This window comes from Myotis brandtii, unplaced genomic scaffold, assembly GCF_000412655.1.
Source record: "Myotis brandtii unplaced genomic scaffold, ASM41265v1 scaffold1138, whole genome shotgun sequence".
NCBI lineage: Eukaryota > Metazoa > Chordata > Mammalia > Chiroptera > Vespertilionidae > Myotis > Myotis brandtii.
Window position 1 is genome coordinate 669392 of NW_005353920.1, and position 16124 is coordinate 685515.

Below are 16124 nucleotides of genomic sequence, written 5' to 3' on the forward strand. Positions count from 1 at the left end.
AACCAAAGCAGGTCAGGGAGAGTAGTGGAATGCCAAACAACCCCCTTCCCACTGCAGCAGGATAGTAAGACACTAGAACATTACTGGATAAGTGGAATGGGGAAAGTGAGACAACCTAATTCAACAAGACCAAGCAATTTGAACAACTTACAGCCAGTTAGTGATTCACAAGATCTTATCTTCCCTAACCAAGGACAACAACTGGTTTAGACCTCTCCTCCCTAACCAGAGAATGCATAGCTTATATCACCCTGGTCTGGGAGATAGAGGACAGAAACCCAATTAATGCCATTTGTGCCAGCCAAACGCAAGAATAGATGAAGTCAGGAGAACAAATAACAAAAACTTGATTAGAGCCAGACAGGCCCACGATAAAAGTAAAAGAGTAAAGCTGGCCAAAGAATAATCCCAAACTCCACTGTATGCTAAGTGTGATGCACCAGCATATTAAAAACTCACCTGGAAAGCAGATGACCATTCTGCTGAAACCCTTCTCCAAAATTCTCACCCATAAGAAAGAGATAAAAACCCTCAAGACAAGGACCCAGGAGGGGCTTGGTCTAGAGCAGCAGTCGCCAAACTTTCGGACCTCACAGACCACCAGGGGTCCACGGACCACCGGTTGGTGACCACTGGTCTAGAGCATGCCCATGACCCTTCTTGAACATGAACTTTTAACTTTCCAGTAGAACAGTGGTCGGCAAACTGTGGCTCGCGAGCCACATGCGGCTCTTTGTCCCCTTGAGTGTGGCTCTTCCACAAAATACCACGTGCGGGCGCACACGTACAGGTACAGTACAATTGAAACTTTGTGGCCCATGCACAGAAGTGGGTATTTTATGGAAGAGCCACACTCAAGGGGCCAAAGAGCCGCATGTGGCTCGCGAGCCACAGTTTGCTGACCACTGCGCTAGAATCTAAGGGTCCCCACGAGACTTGCACTAGGGGAGCAGTAGGCAGCAGCAGCTTGTCCTGGGCTTACCCCCTGATCCTATATATTTGTTGGTCATTGTTATGTCTTCTTGGGAGAGGTGTCTGTTCAGGACCTCTGCCCATTTTCTAATTGGATTATTTGGGGGTTTTTTGGTAAAGTTTATTGTGACTGTTAGCAAAGTAAAAACTATGCACATAAAACTTCAGAATTTTTAACAGAGTTCAACCTAAGTCCAGACAGAAATGTGTTTTTACAGGCTCTTAAGAGCCATAAGTGAAAATTCAGCTAAAATTCAAAAGGAAGATATCTGAACTCCCTTCAGCGTTTTCCTACTAATTGGTTATTTCAAGCTCAGGGAGTTTATAAGATTGACTTAAGGAAAATGAATAGCGATGCTTAGTCACTTATGATTAGTGAAAATAGGAAAGCCAAAGATGAATCTACTTGCTTGAAAGATTTGGGAATTCTGCAAAATCTTTTTAGAATTAATGTTTATACAAAGCATGTGTACTGTTATTATTGTCTTAATCAAGGCATGGTTGGTATCAAATGTAATGCCATACTCAAATATATTTTTATTTCTATTTTAAAGAAATAATATTATTTATGAACCCTTATTTTACATGTGAGTAGAAGACAACAGATGACATTTAAGATAATCTAATCAATTTGAATGGTCTTAAAACTGCACCTGTCCAAATGTCAAATATAACATATAGGTGTTTAGCTAACATTCCTAATATTCCTTCTAGTCTATAAAAATACAACGAATGTGAGGATGGACTCATTAGAAGCAAGACTTGTAATAAATGGGATACAATGTAACCTTATTAGCAAAATTCTTGGAGCAATGCCTGCTAAGTATTAGATGTCCACATCTTGAACGCCTTATATTTTTCTGAAACAAGTCAGTGCTGCTGAGTCTTTACCTATAGTTCTGAAAATAATGCAGGTGGAACTACAACAAATTTTTCTGCCTGAATTGCAATGTGTCATCCAATTAGGTCAAAGGAAACACATCAAAATTGTATCATTTACAAAAAGGAGCACATTAATTTTTGTTTACATTCCTAAAATAAGTGGAGAAGATAATTATGTGACTTTCTTTAATTTAACAAGAAGATATTTACATAATTGCAGGAAGATGGCACAGTTGAGTGGCAGCTTTAACTATGACTACAAACAAAAAAGGTACCAATATTTTTTTAAAATATGTTTTTATTGGTTTTAGACAAAGAGGATGGGAAAGTGAGAGAGAGAGAGAGAGAGAGAGAAACATTGATGTGAGAGAGAAACTGATCTACTACCTCCTGCATGCCCCCTACTGGGGATCAAGCCTGCAACCTGGGCAGGAATTGAACCAGCAACCTTTTGGTGCACAGGACAACGCTCAACCAACTGGGCCTCACCAGCCAGGGCAAAAAACAATATTAACTAAGATAATAACATACAAAAACATTTTGAGGAAATGTATACTGCAATTTGGGACATCTCTCTCTCTTTTTAGAATGTCTCTTGTTTGACTATACCACTTAACAACGTACAGGGTTCCTTTATTCCACGAGTTTGTTTCTATGATGGTGTTATTCAGATATCTGTACTCAGTCTTCTCTCACTCTACACTTATTTTGCTTTTTATGGTTTCAGTGAGAATTACATTGGTAGATAGAAAAACAGGCAGATATACTATAATTAGATAGACAGATAGATAAATGTATTCCATATGTATGTATAAAATGTAGATTTGTATTTACAATTGCCTCAGGAAAATCCTCTAGTCATCTCAAAATTGAAGAAAAATATGTGCTAATGTTATTTCATGTGTCAAAAGCTAAAAAGGTATGTAATTATTACTTACTCATACACTAATTTATATTATACCTTTAGTTCAATAAATGAATAAAAATCTAAAAATGTTTTGAGAAAAATAATATGAAAATTTTAATATAAGATAAATACTATTTTTTCACACTTGCATTGAATTCATGGGCATATCTTAAGTTGTTAGAGAAATATATCACTAAAGAACAATTGAGAATCATCTTGTTCTTTTTTGAGATATTTGGTATTAATTTAACTTATATCAAAAATAGACTATATAAGCATACAAACATATTTTACAGAGTTTATTGTTGCCATGGTAAGCAAAATCATCTTTTTTTTTAGTTTAAAAAATCTACATTCTTTATTTAAAGATGTGTTTTTTCAAAAACAAACAAACAAACAAACAAACAAATATGTTGAGCCCAGGCTGGTGGCTCAGTTGGTTGAGCATTGTCCTGTACACCAAAAGGTCAGTGCGATTCCTGGTCAGGGCATATACCCAGGTTGAGATGCTTATGGGAGGCAACCGATCGATGTTTCTCTCCCTCTCCCTTCCTCTCTAAAATCAATAAACATATATATTTTTTTTAAATTACCTACAAGGACCTTTCATATGTTTTTGATTCTCAGAATCACCCTGGGAGATAGGCAGGTTTTAGTTATTCATTCTAATGAGGTATTTTCTCCATAAATACAGAATACTGCCAAGAAAAGTTTGCTTTTAGACCCTAGTTTTTAAAAAGCTGTTTTTCTGGTAACTTTAGTTTCAGAAATTGCATTAAACATTTCTTATTTCCATAAGTCCATCCTTTACAAAGAAGATAAGAAATTTCTGAAGTCCACCTTTGAATTCTTTTTGGATTCACTCTGGCTAAGTAACATTTTTAGTTGAGAGAAGTGTTTCTTTGTTTTGTTCACATTTTTTTGAGGAGCAAGTGGGTGTTGAGTGTCCAGCTGTAGGTGTTCTGAAAGTCAATGCTGGGCTCTTGCCTTTGGAACCAGACACCCTGTGATTTAGGTTTGCAGAACCTAGAGACTTTCTCTCTGGGGTCTTCAGGCTGCGTTTCCTCGCAGGAGTGGCAGGATTGCTCCTCAGTGCTGACAGAAAGCTTCTGCTCTTTCCATGATGTTTCACTGTTTTGTTGCATGTTTTACAAGTAATCAACAGTACACTTTTGGAGTCTTTGTACTTTTTCACAATTTTTGCTTCTTTAAAACTGAGTGTACAATTTCTTGCTTCTCGATTAAGAAGTTTCTGTATTCTTGGTGTCAGTTTGGGCTTGGGTTTGAGGCGTACTCGAGAATTATCCAGAATCAGCAACTGGAAACAGTATGGGCATGTTTCTTCAGAAGTGCTTTTAGCGTAGGAGATAGCGGGCCTGGCCCGGGGAACGAGCCTGCAGTTTCCGCGCCGCAGCCTCGAGGTAGTGCTTCTGCCTCATCGCCACCACAGTCCCACCGAGACACAAGGAGACTCCGGCCAAAATCATCTTCTTATGAAAAGAACTGAATGAAAGAGTAGGTTAAGTAGTTCAGCCTATTATGGAATTGGCCATAAAGCCCACAGGCTTCTTTTAGTTAAAACCTTGAATTCAGAAAAATATTAAATGTTCCTGGCACAGGATATAAAAAAAAAACCATGTGATAATTTTTTGTTAATTTCCTTCATTAGCATGTTCACATGTTCTAAACAGGACAAGTTTAAAAATCATCTGTTTTCCTTTCAATGACGTTTCAGTGCAGTGCAAGTGCAGCCTAAACTGCCCCTCATCACTAATTCTGAAATACTGGTCTGATCTGGTGCAGAGGATGAGGCCACCCGGAGCTTCTGGTAGAGACTTTATTGTTGAAACAGAGTAGATTTTCCAGGGGGTTGTTCTATGAAGCCTTGGAAGTCATTGTGTGGTTTGTCTCAAGTAGTGGGAGTGCTCTGTACACCACAACCTCATGGCTATATTGTTTGGTGAAAACCTGTAAAGATCGAGTCTGTACAGTAAAGCAAATAAAGCATTTGTTTTCATGAAGGACTCTGTAAAACACAGCTTTTTTTTTTCCTTTTTGGTGCCCAGGTAATATTGTGAGGCAAGTAGAGAAAGGAGAGTTCTTCCCACTTTTATGTGGAAGAGGGCATGGCTCGGCACATGACATATCAGGGAACAAAAGGGCTTTTCTCTGAGTCCTCCTTTGCTGTAGAGGAGGGTACGAGCAGCAGCAAAAGACAGTCTCAAGTGGCTCCTGAAAGAAGAGAATTCAATGAGGAGAACGAGCAAAAGGATTAGAATTAGGACAGAAGAGGATTATGTGTGTGATGCACCCTGGAGAGAGAGAGACATACTGTGAAGTGAGGTCATCAAGGAATCTGTATGATAGTCTACCTTATGCAGATAGGAAATTGGTTCATTGAAATTTGCCTGTTGCTCTTTAAAAAATAATAATAATATTGATTTCAGAGAGGAAGGGAGAGGGAGAGAGGTATAGAAACCTCAATGATGAGAGAGACTCCTTGATCTGGTGCCTCCTACACACCCCTTATTGGGGATCGAGCCCACAAACCCGGCATGTACTCTGACCGGGAATGGAACCCTGATCTCCTGTTTGATTGCTTGATGCTCAACCATGGAGCCACACCTGCCAGGCTGCCTGGTTGCTTTTAATGTGATGCAGTTTATACCTCTACATGGAAAATAACAGGTCACACCAGTAATTAAAATTATACTCATTAGAAGACATTTTATCAAAGCACTTTATTCCTTAGTCACATTTAATCTGAATAAGATATTGAATGCACTCACAATAATGGGAATCACTCCATATTTGCCACCTAACATCCTGAAAGTGGACACATATTAGATCTTTACTCTCTTTTCACATCTATAAAATAAATATGATCACAGCAATACCTATTTATGCCATTAACATAATTAGGAACATATGTACAAAATACAGTAATATAGCTTCTTAGAAAAGCTTTTTTGTGAATCTCTTAATTTAATTCTAATATACTACATTTATAATATTTCTTTACAAGTTGATGTAAATTTATACCATTCATTCATTTGTTGATTTATTTATTAATAACTAGAGGCCCAGTGCATGAAAATTCATGCACTTGGGGGGGTCCCTCAGCCCAGCCTGCGCCCTTTTGCAGTCCAGGAGCCCTCAGGGGGTGTCCATCTACCAGCTTAGGCCTGCTCTCCAGGGGATCAGGCCTAAGCTGACAGTCAGACATCCCTCTGGCAGCCTGGGAGTCCTTGGGGGATATCCAACTAATGACTTAGGCCCGCCCCCCAGGGAGTCGGACATCCTTAGTGCTGCTATGGCGGTGGAAGAGGCTCCCACCACTGCCGCTGGGCTGGCCAGCCATGAGCTGGCTTCTAGCTGAGCGGCACTCCCTTGTGGAAGCACACTGACCACTAGGGGGCAGCTCCTGCATTGAGTGTCTGTTCCCTGCTGGTCAGTGTGTATCATAGTGACTGGTTCCTTGTCGTTCCGCCATTAGGGTCAATTTGCATATTACCCTTTTATTACATAGGATTATTACATAGGATTGTGGACTGTTTAAAAACTGTACATCATCATCATCAAAAACATACTATCTTATACTGAGAAAGCATTGCTACTTATGGCATATTATATTTAATAACAAATTAAAAGTAAATATACAATAATATTTTGTGCTAACAAATACCATTGTGAAAATACCATCTGCCTTTCCTAATACACTGTCCTTGAAGTACTGAAAAATGATCTTTTCCATTTTTTGAGATCCAGCCCTACAGAGAAACTCTTATAGTGAATACAGCTGACTCAAATATAAAAGATGGATTGTTGCTGTTGGGAAAATATAAAGTAGAATTTTACAGTAATCAGATGAAGTACAAAGTGAATCAGATTCTGGAAACATTTTTAAATTTGTTCTAGATGTTCTATGTTTTGATTCATTCATTTATCCATTAAACTATTTAGTCAATTAGAATTAAATATAAGACTGTGAATCATAAGAAAAAATACTACAATAAATAGAGAGTAGCATATTAAAATAAAATATGGTGCTGCATTTTTGTTAAAATTATAAAGCAAAAAGACATAAAATAAAAAGACCTTTCCAAACATATCAAGGGTAAAATGTAAAAGGACCATAATTCTATTACAACTTTTATAAGTTAGAATCTATTGAAAATGTTTTCCTGTTATATTTTCTCGTTGAAAACCAACTGCTCCTATTAAAAGGTAGCTGAGGAAGAAAACTACACTCCACCCTCAGCAGCATTTCTGAAAGGACTCTGACAGCTACCAGCAAAGTAAAAGGAGAAAATAAACTGAGCTCATGGAGTTGGTAGCCCCAACTGGAGAGAGGAGAATTGTCATAAAGGCCTATTTTGGGAAAATGCCATTGTTTAAATAGCTGGCTCTGAGATAGCTTTGAGAGAGCAATCACAGTCTCCTAGTAAAGCTGTGGAACTGAGCAATTCCACCCCAGCCATTCTATCAAGTAGACCTGTTAGTGACTCTCTTCAGCCTCACAGGCCCAGAGCTTCACTCTGTCAAACACAGGACAGAGAACTAGAACCATGAAGGGGGGAAACGCCTCCTTTGTTTCCCCACAAATTACTTCAAAAAGGCAGAAGAGGATAGGATTTAAGCAGGCAAACTTGGTTAGTGTTATTAGTAACGCATACCAACAACTTTCAGGAATATGATCTAAATTATATTTCAAAAGCCACAGAAACTGAGATAAAAGTGGAGCTTATACTACTTTAAAAAATATAAAATACAGAATAGCAGTGACCTTATTTATTGATTTCTGGCAGTATTCTAGGGTCATTAAGCCCATTACTTTATTAAATCACTTTTAGAGTAAGCATTTTTACCAATGAGGAAACTGATGCTCTGAAATACTCCATATCTTGAATTATTCAGAGGTCAGTTTGGCTCCAATAGTCATTCCACTTCACCAAACACAAACCTTCACCAGATGAAAGATGCCGAAAGTGAATATTTAAATGTAAAAAAATGAGAACACATTGCAATAAGCCTCCTAGGTAAGGGAGACTTGAGAGGTTATGATGTACTCTGGATTCAATTGTATATTTTCCTTTATTGTTTGGATACATTCCACCCAACTATTTAATTGAAATATAGAAACACTAAGCCAAGGGTTATTATTCAAGAATGAATAACACTTATAGATACAAACATTCATCTGAACATTTCAGATTGTACGATTTTCAAATAGAGTCTATATTTCTGAGAACAGGCACGGTATCATTTTCATTTGTGACCTTTATGATATCTTTTCTCATGTTATGGGAAATGAAGACTCTTTAGCTCATTATTTTTCATTATTTTTAGAATAATTAAATAAATACTTTTGGCATCTGTACAATATCTCACTCCCTTTGTTAGATTGAAACTCTGGCCATACTAATTCCATCAAAGCAAGTTCTATAAACTCTCCAAGCCTCTGTTTTGACATCTGTAAAATGGGGATAGGAACAAAATCTATATATAAAGAGTTCATCTGATTGTTAGCTTATACATAAGATTTATTTTTCACATACTAATAACTTAAAAATGATTTATCATCATGTTGTCATCAGTCATCAAGAGTATCCCAGAATTAAACAGAAAAGAATACCCTAGAATTTTTAGACTTTATGTGCCTATATATCTTCTTTTGAGGATGTATCAAATTATCACACCTTGTGGCTCAATACAGTACAAAGATATGACCTTATAGTTTGCAAGTACAGAATAGGTTTCACTGAGCTAACCTTCAGTTGTTCACAGAGCAGCATTTTCTCTATGGCCTCTGGAGGAGAGTCCGTTTTCTTTCTTCCTCAGCTTCTGAAGCCCTCCCCAGGCCTTGGCTCCTGACCCCTTCCTTCATCCTCAAAGTCAAAAGCATAGAACCTGCAACTCTCTCAGACCCCGTTCCTCCTGCTTTCATCATTCACTTACAAGGACCCCTGGGATTATATTGGATTTGTTTTGATGAACCAAGATATTCTTTCTGTTTTAAGATGATTAATTACTCACATTTACCAGGTAAGGTAATATATTCACATGTCAGGTGGTAAGGTAAGGTAACATTTAAATGTTTGGGAAATTTCAAAGTGGATATCTTTGGGGGCAATGAGTTGATTGTAATGACTCCCATAGTTTCCATGGTGGATTCAGTATTGGCTATATTCCTTCTATCTCTGTGTGATACATATACAACAGTAATGATGAGATATATTAAGTTCATTACTTCCATAAGGTAATCATGACACCTATTTCGGTGTATTTTAAACAGTGACTAGATTCTCTTCAGGATATTTTATTTAAATGTGGAATACTTGGTAAAGCATATAAACCATTTTGACACTTTAATTTTTAACAAATTTTTAAAATCTTTACTGTTGAGAGGATTATAGATGTCGCCATTTTCCCCACCATTGCCCTTCTCCACCTGGATTCAGCCCCACCCCAGGACTTCACCACCCTATTGGCTGTATCCATGGGTAACTCATATATGCATATAAGTTCTTTGGTTAATCTCTTTCCACCATCCCTCCCCCCTTCCCTCTGAGATTCCTCAATCTGTTCCATGTTTCCGTGCCTCTGGTTCTATTTTATTCATAAATTTATTTTGTTCATTAGATTACTTATTCATTTATTTTGATTTTTAGATTAAATTATTGATAGATATGTATTTATTGCCATTTTATTGTTCATATTTTTATTATTTTCTTCTTCATCTTAAAGAAGACTCTTCAACATTTCATGTTAGGTGGTGATGAAATCCTTTATTTTTTCTTGTCTGTGAAGCTCTTTATCTGACCTTCAATTCTAAATGAAAGCTTTGCTGGGTAAAGTAATATTGGTTGTAGATCCTCGCTATTTATCACTTTCAATATTTCTGGCCTGCAGAATTTCTGTTGAGAAATCAGCTGACAGTCATATGGGCACTCCCTTGTAGGTAACTAAATACTTTTTTCTTGCTGCTTTTAAGATTTTCTTTGAGTTTGACCTTTGGCACTTTAATTATGATGTATCTTGGTGTGGCACTCTTTGTATTCAACTTGTTTAGGACTCTGCACTTTCTGGACTTGTAAGTCTACTTCTTTCACCAAGTTTTCTGTCATAATTTTTTCAAATAGGTTTTCATTTTTTTGCTTCCTCTCTTTTCCTTATGGTACCCCAATAATGTGAATGTTGGTACACTTGAAATTGTCCCAGAGACTCTTTACACTATCTTCATATTTTTTAATTCTTTTTCTTTTTGCTCTTCTGATTGGGTGTTTTTTGCTTCCTCATATTCCAAATCATTGATTTGATTCTCAGAAAACTCTACTCTACTCTCGATTTCCTATAAATTATTCTTCATTTTAGTTAATGTATCCTTCATTTCTGACCGGTCCTTTTTCATGTCTTCGATGGTCTTACTAGGTTCCTTGAAATTCTCACTAAGTTCCTTGAGCATCCTTATAACCATTATTTTGAACTCTATATCTAGCAGTTTGCCTGTTTCCATTTCTTTTAGTTTTTTTTTCAGGAGATTTCTTTTGTTCTTTCATTTGTGACATGTTTCTTTGTCTCCGCATTTTGGATGCTTCCCTATGTTTGTTTCTATATATTAGATAGAGCTGCTATGTCTCCTGGAGTTGGTAGAGTGGACTTATGTAGTATGTGAACTGTGGGGCCCAATTGCTTAGCCTCTCCAATCACCTGAGCTGGGCACTCTAGGTGTGCCCCTGTGTGGGCTGTGTGCACTATCCTGTTGTAGTTGAGCTTTGATTGTTGTTGGTGTCACTGGGAGGAATTGACCCCCCAGGCCAATTGACTGTGAGGACCAGCTGTGACTAAAGTGGAAGAGATGTTATGCAGGAGACACCCCTATGGAGCAGGACTTGCTTCAGAGGGGCTTTGGTGCTCACCGAGTCTGCCCCTTGTGTATGTTGCTCATGGATGTGGTAGGGTTGTAGCTTCACATGGTCTGAAGCTGTCCACAGAGTTCATTGGCTCTGGGGCCTCCTGGGAGTGCAAAATCAGCCAATGCCTGTGCACTGCTTGGGGCCATTAGGCAAGAACTACAGAGTGGTCTGAAGATGGCTGCTACTTGTGTTGGGTTTGGAGGTTCCTAGCAGAGACCAAGCTATAAATTATGGCAAGCTGCTGCTAGTGTGAGGTCTGGGGCCACTCATCAAAAGGTATGAGGCATGCTGAGTCCAGCTGCTACTTGTTTGAGAGATTTTAGGAAACTCTGAGACAGGACAGGCCATTCACATGGAAAAGCCACTGCAAACAGCTTGAGTGGAGCTACAAATTGGGTGGGTGGGATCTCAGGGAATCACCAGGGCAGAGAAAACAGTGTGGACCAGGCTGGTGGAAACTCAGATATGGCTGTCAGTCAGCTCTGTGATGGGGGAGGTCTCAGTGTAGGAACAATGACCCTGCAAGTACCCCTGTCTGGGAGAAATGCCACCCCCAATTTCTTGCTCTGATGGCAGATAATACAGTTCTTCCCTCTATGTCCCTGGATCCCAAGAGCCACTGCCCCAGTGCTGGAGCTCAGAGGGAGTGAGTCTGAGTAAGTCCCTGTGCTGGCCCTTTAAGAGGAACTACCTGGGATTCCAACAGTGTCTGTGTCACTCAGCTACACTCACTGCTGTTTTTTAACAGACCCAAGTTACGGAGACTTTTCTTCCCAGCTCTGGAACTCTGGGCTGACGGTTCTGGTGGGGGGCTTGGACCCCTTGCTCCTCATGGGATGCCTCTGCAGCCAAGATATCCCTCCCAATTAAAAACATACCTCATGTTCTTCACCTCCACCCCTCCTACCAATCTTAAAGTGGCTTCTTTAATTCTCTAGTTGTAGGGCTTCCATTCAGCCAGATTTCCAGCAACTGTGAATGATGGCTGCTCTGTATCTTAGTTGTAATTTTGGTATGGTTGTGCGAGGATGTGAGTACTGCTTTTACCTACACCGCCATCTTGGTTCCTCTCCATTTTGCCACTTTAGAATTGGTAGATTCCCTAAAGCTACACAAATGTATGTTGACGGTTAATTGAATTAATGCATAAGAATAAACTGTTAATGACATCTCTATACTAATTTTTCCTGTATCCTGGGGATATATCTGTGAGTGCTACCCTATTATTCAATAAGAGAAGGTACTTTGTGAATGCCATCAAAATCAATTACTATTTGTCCATCTCAGGGGGCCAATGAGGCAGAGAATTAACCTCCAACAAATTTCAGAGATCATTTACGAGTTGATGGCTAAATCATTTACTACTGCAGGCTCCAGACCTATGGAACATTTGCAAAAATGCAAGTTGTAGGGTACAAGTGTCATGACAGCATTTAAAAAATATTTGCTTATTTATTCTAAACTTTCAAATTACCCTGAACTTTAGGACTTACATTTTAATTTTATTAATAAATAAGTTCCTAAAGCCAAACAAGAGATTCTTAGGTTCTCTGAAGCAAACCGAAATTTTCCAGTCACTTAGTTAAATCATTCCAAAATCTACATTAAAGTTAAATGTTAATGTCAAAACCTGAATCCATATTAACATTGCATTAAATTTCTTTGATAATGAACACTCTTGTAAATTTTTACTTCTATAGATGATGAATTGTAGTAAAAAAAATCAATTGCCTAAGATAAAAAAATTCAAATCTTAACACTTTTTCATGATCCAGTTACCTTTTAAGTTCTAAGATATTGAAGTAGATAATAAAAATATATTAATTGAAGTTCTACTTTGGTAAATCTTTTTAAAGAATTTTATCATTTGTTTTGAAATTTTAAATATTAAAAGCAAAACTCTAGTGTTTTCTACTCTGACATGTTGTGAGCTTGAATCATCACTTCCATTCTCAAAACAAACAAACAAAAAATAAACGGAACAGCCTGAAAATCAACTGCTCTTCTTAGGTCCATCACAGAATTGAGGTCACATGGCAAACTTCGGCCCCCAAAATAGGAAAGCGAGAGAAAGGTGGGTATCAGTCCATAACTATCCAGGAATAGAAGCCCAAGAGCAGAAGCCCAAGCTGGGACCAATGTTGGTAGGAAGCCTTTAATTTCTAATTGACAAATGGCTAGAGACTAAGTGTAGACTAGTATGATGATAATTAACCAGAAGACTATAGGATACTTCCCCTGCCCTTCACACCTTATCACCACATCAGTCAGAGTGCTGTATGACAATGGTATTAGAGCTAAAATTACAATGCTCAGACCCTAGTTCAGTGATGGCGAACCTCTGACACGCGTGTCAGAGGTGACAATCGAACTCATTTTTTGGTTGATTTTTCTTTGTTAAATGGCATTTAAATATATAAAATAAATAAAATAAATATCAAAAATATAAGTCTTTGTTTTACTATGGTTGCAAATATCAAAAAATTTCTATATGTGACATGGCACCAAAGTTAGGGTTTTTCAAAATGCTGACACGCCGAGTTCAAAAGGTTTGCCATCACTGCCCTAGTTAATGAGTCTTTAGAAAAATTCATTGACAGCAAGGGTGAAAAAAACAAGAACAATACAGAAATTTTAGCATAGAATACCACTACAAGAAACTGTAAACACAGTTCAACTTCTAGACAGATACTCTAAAACCTCATGTATGAGAGATGAAAATTATAAGAAAGAAAAGGAAATGCTAAATATCAAAACAATGCAACAGAAATAAAAAAAAATACATTTGATGGGTATATCAGTAAACTGGACATATTAAGGAAACATCAGTGAGCTAGAAGATATGTTAATAGAAACTTCCAAAACTTAAATGCAAACATATAAAAGAATGAAAAATAGGGACCAAAATTACCCAAGAACAGGGGAACAATTCCAAAGTTTAGAATATATTTGTAATGAGAATACCAAAAAGAGAAGGTGAAAAAGAAAAATAAGAAACATTTGAAGTAATAATGGCTGAGAATTTTACAAAATTAATGACAGACTACCAAACCACAGACACACACACACACACACACACACACACACACACACACACACAAAATGCTAAGAATAATTAGTTTATTTTCTAGCTATTTTATTTCTCATGTAATTTTATTGCAAGTCCCCTGAGGTAAATATTATTATCACTATTTCACAAAGAAAAATTACTGAACTTAGGTAATGAGCAACTACAAATAAACTACAACATGGGTGACATTTTTACCTTCAGCCTCATGCTTACATTTTAAACTGTCAGTGCCTTTATGTGTGTGTTTTTCCAAAATGACCCAAGTCATTTGAGACTCAATACTTAAAATTTCAGAAAACTAAAGCTAATGAGTAATGAGGATTCCTTTTCCTGCAAGAATTTCCTGGTGTATTTTCTGTACTTAAAATTTGTGAATTTAGGATTTGTGATTTTCCGTGCAATATCCAAAAATACTACGCATAAAATTCTCCAAATTGCTATTTAACTCCTTCAAGAAATCATTTCAAAGAGACACAAATTTCAAACAGATCTGCAATGAAATATTAAAGAGAGCTAAATTGTTTATCAGTGGAGAGTAAAAATGTACATTATATTATTTTGGGCTCCTAACCTATGGGAATGTAGATTTTGAAGCAAAGAGAAATATTTGAAAATAAGTTTATCCTGGCTACATATAGGAAATTTAATCACCAAAGCTTCAGTCCGTTTGAATGTCTTTGTAAAATTCAGAACATTTTATTACTTCCATGTGAGGGTATCTTTTCCACTCCTCTATAGGTAATATATATTCATTTCTATAAAATGTTCCTAGAATAAAAATAGACTATGAATAAAATTACTAAGAAGATGTCTGATATTTATGAGTAACAGAATAAAGACACTTAATGGTATAAACATTATCAATATTTCTCTAAAATCTTTATTATGCATTCTGGTATATTGCTCAATTGATCCACATCAGCCAGAAAAAGAAAGATAAATTAATGAGGGTACAGGTGAAAGTAAATTCATACTAGGTCAGGGAAAAAAAAAAGAATAAATGAAGCATTTGTTGGAATGTTTTCAGACTACTCTGGCAGTAATTAGGTGATTCGATGAGACTTTACATTTCATTTTCAAAAGACTAAAGATACTTTAATAGTGTTTATCTCTACATAAAATTAACAGATATAATGTTTCCTAATACCACCTGGTGAGTTTTTATTTAAGTAATTTAGATATTTAGGTATTTATTATCTGAAGCTTTTATTGTGAAAATTGTACCTCAAGACAAGTACCACAAGAGGTAAATATATTTGGAGGGATGGTTAGTGAAGTTTGATATGCCTAATATAAACATAGAGAAAGTAGAATGATTTCAGGATTACTGAGTAAACTGTATTTACTCAAATATCTACTCCAACACTTGAAATGCTAACTTTAAAATCAATAAAATACTATGTGTGAATAAGTCTCAGGAATTGGGGAGAGAGATGCAACCTGTGTTGGGACAAGGAAGTCCAAAGTTGAACTGGTAAGATGCTAGAGATCAGGCTTTTCCTAAAATGAAATAGAATGACACAAAATAAACCTTACATGGCTCAGAAACATTGTGCCAAAAATGGCATTATATTATTTGTTCTTTCTGGACCAACAGATGGGAATTTTAATAAAATAATATCCACCAATACAAAAACATTTACACAAAATTTAATGTAATAGTGTTCTCCAGGTCCATCCATGCTGTCACAAAGAGTAAAATTGTCTTTCTTTTTATGGCTGAGTAGTATTCAATTGTGTAAATGTACCACAGCTTTTTTATCTGCATTCCCACCAATAATGCACAAGGGTTCCATTTTCTCCACATCCTCACCAACACTTGTTGTCTGTTGATGTATTGATGATTGCCATTCTGATAGGTGTGAGGTGTAATCTCATTGAGGTTTTAATTTGCATTTCCTGATGATTAGTGACATTGAGTATCTTTTCATATGTCCATTGGCCATCTGTATGTCCTCTTTGGAGAAGTGACTACTCAGGTCTTTTGCCCATTTTTAAATTAGATTTTTTTGGTGTTGAGTTTTATAAGTTCTTTTTCATTAACACTTTATCAGATATACCATTGGTGAATACGTTCTCCCATCAGTGAGTTGTCTTTTCATTTTGTTGATGGTTTTCCATGCTGTGCAAAAACTCTTTTGTTTTGTTTAGTCCCATTTGGTTATTTTTTCTTTTATTTCCCTTGCCCGAGGAGATATATTAGAAAAAAATATTGCTCCAAGAAATGTCCAAGATTTTACTGCCTATGTTTTCTTCTATGTCTTTTATGGTTTCAAGTCTAACATTTAAGTCTTTAATCTATTTTGAGTTTATTCTTTTGTGAGGCAGGTGGTCTAGTTTTATTTTTTCTTATGGATCTGTCCAATTTTCCAAGCAC

At 36.8% G+C, this 16124-nt stretch overlaps 1 pseudogene; it reads right to left on the reverse strand.

The window, feature by feature from the left end:
* Positions 1-3276: 3276 nt before the first annotated feature.
* On the reverse strand, positions 3277-4232 carry LOC102242487 (annotated as a pseudogene).
* Between the last annotated feature and the right edge of the window lie 11892 nt (positions 4233-16124).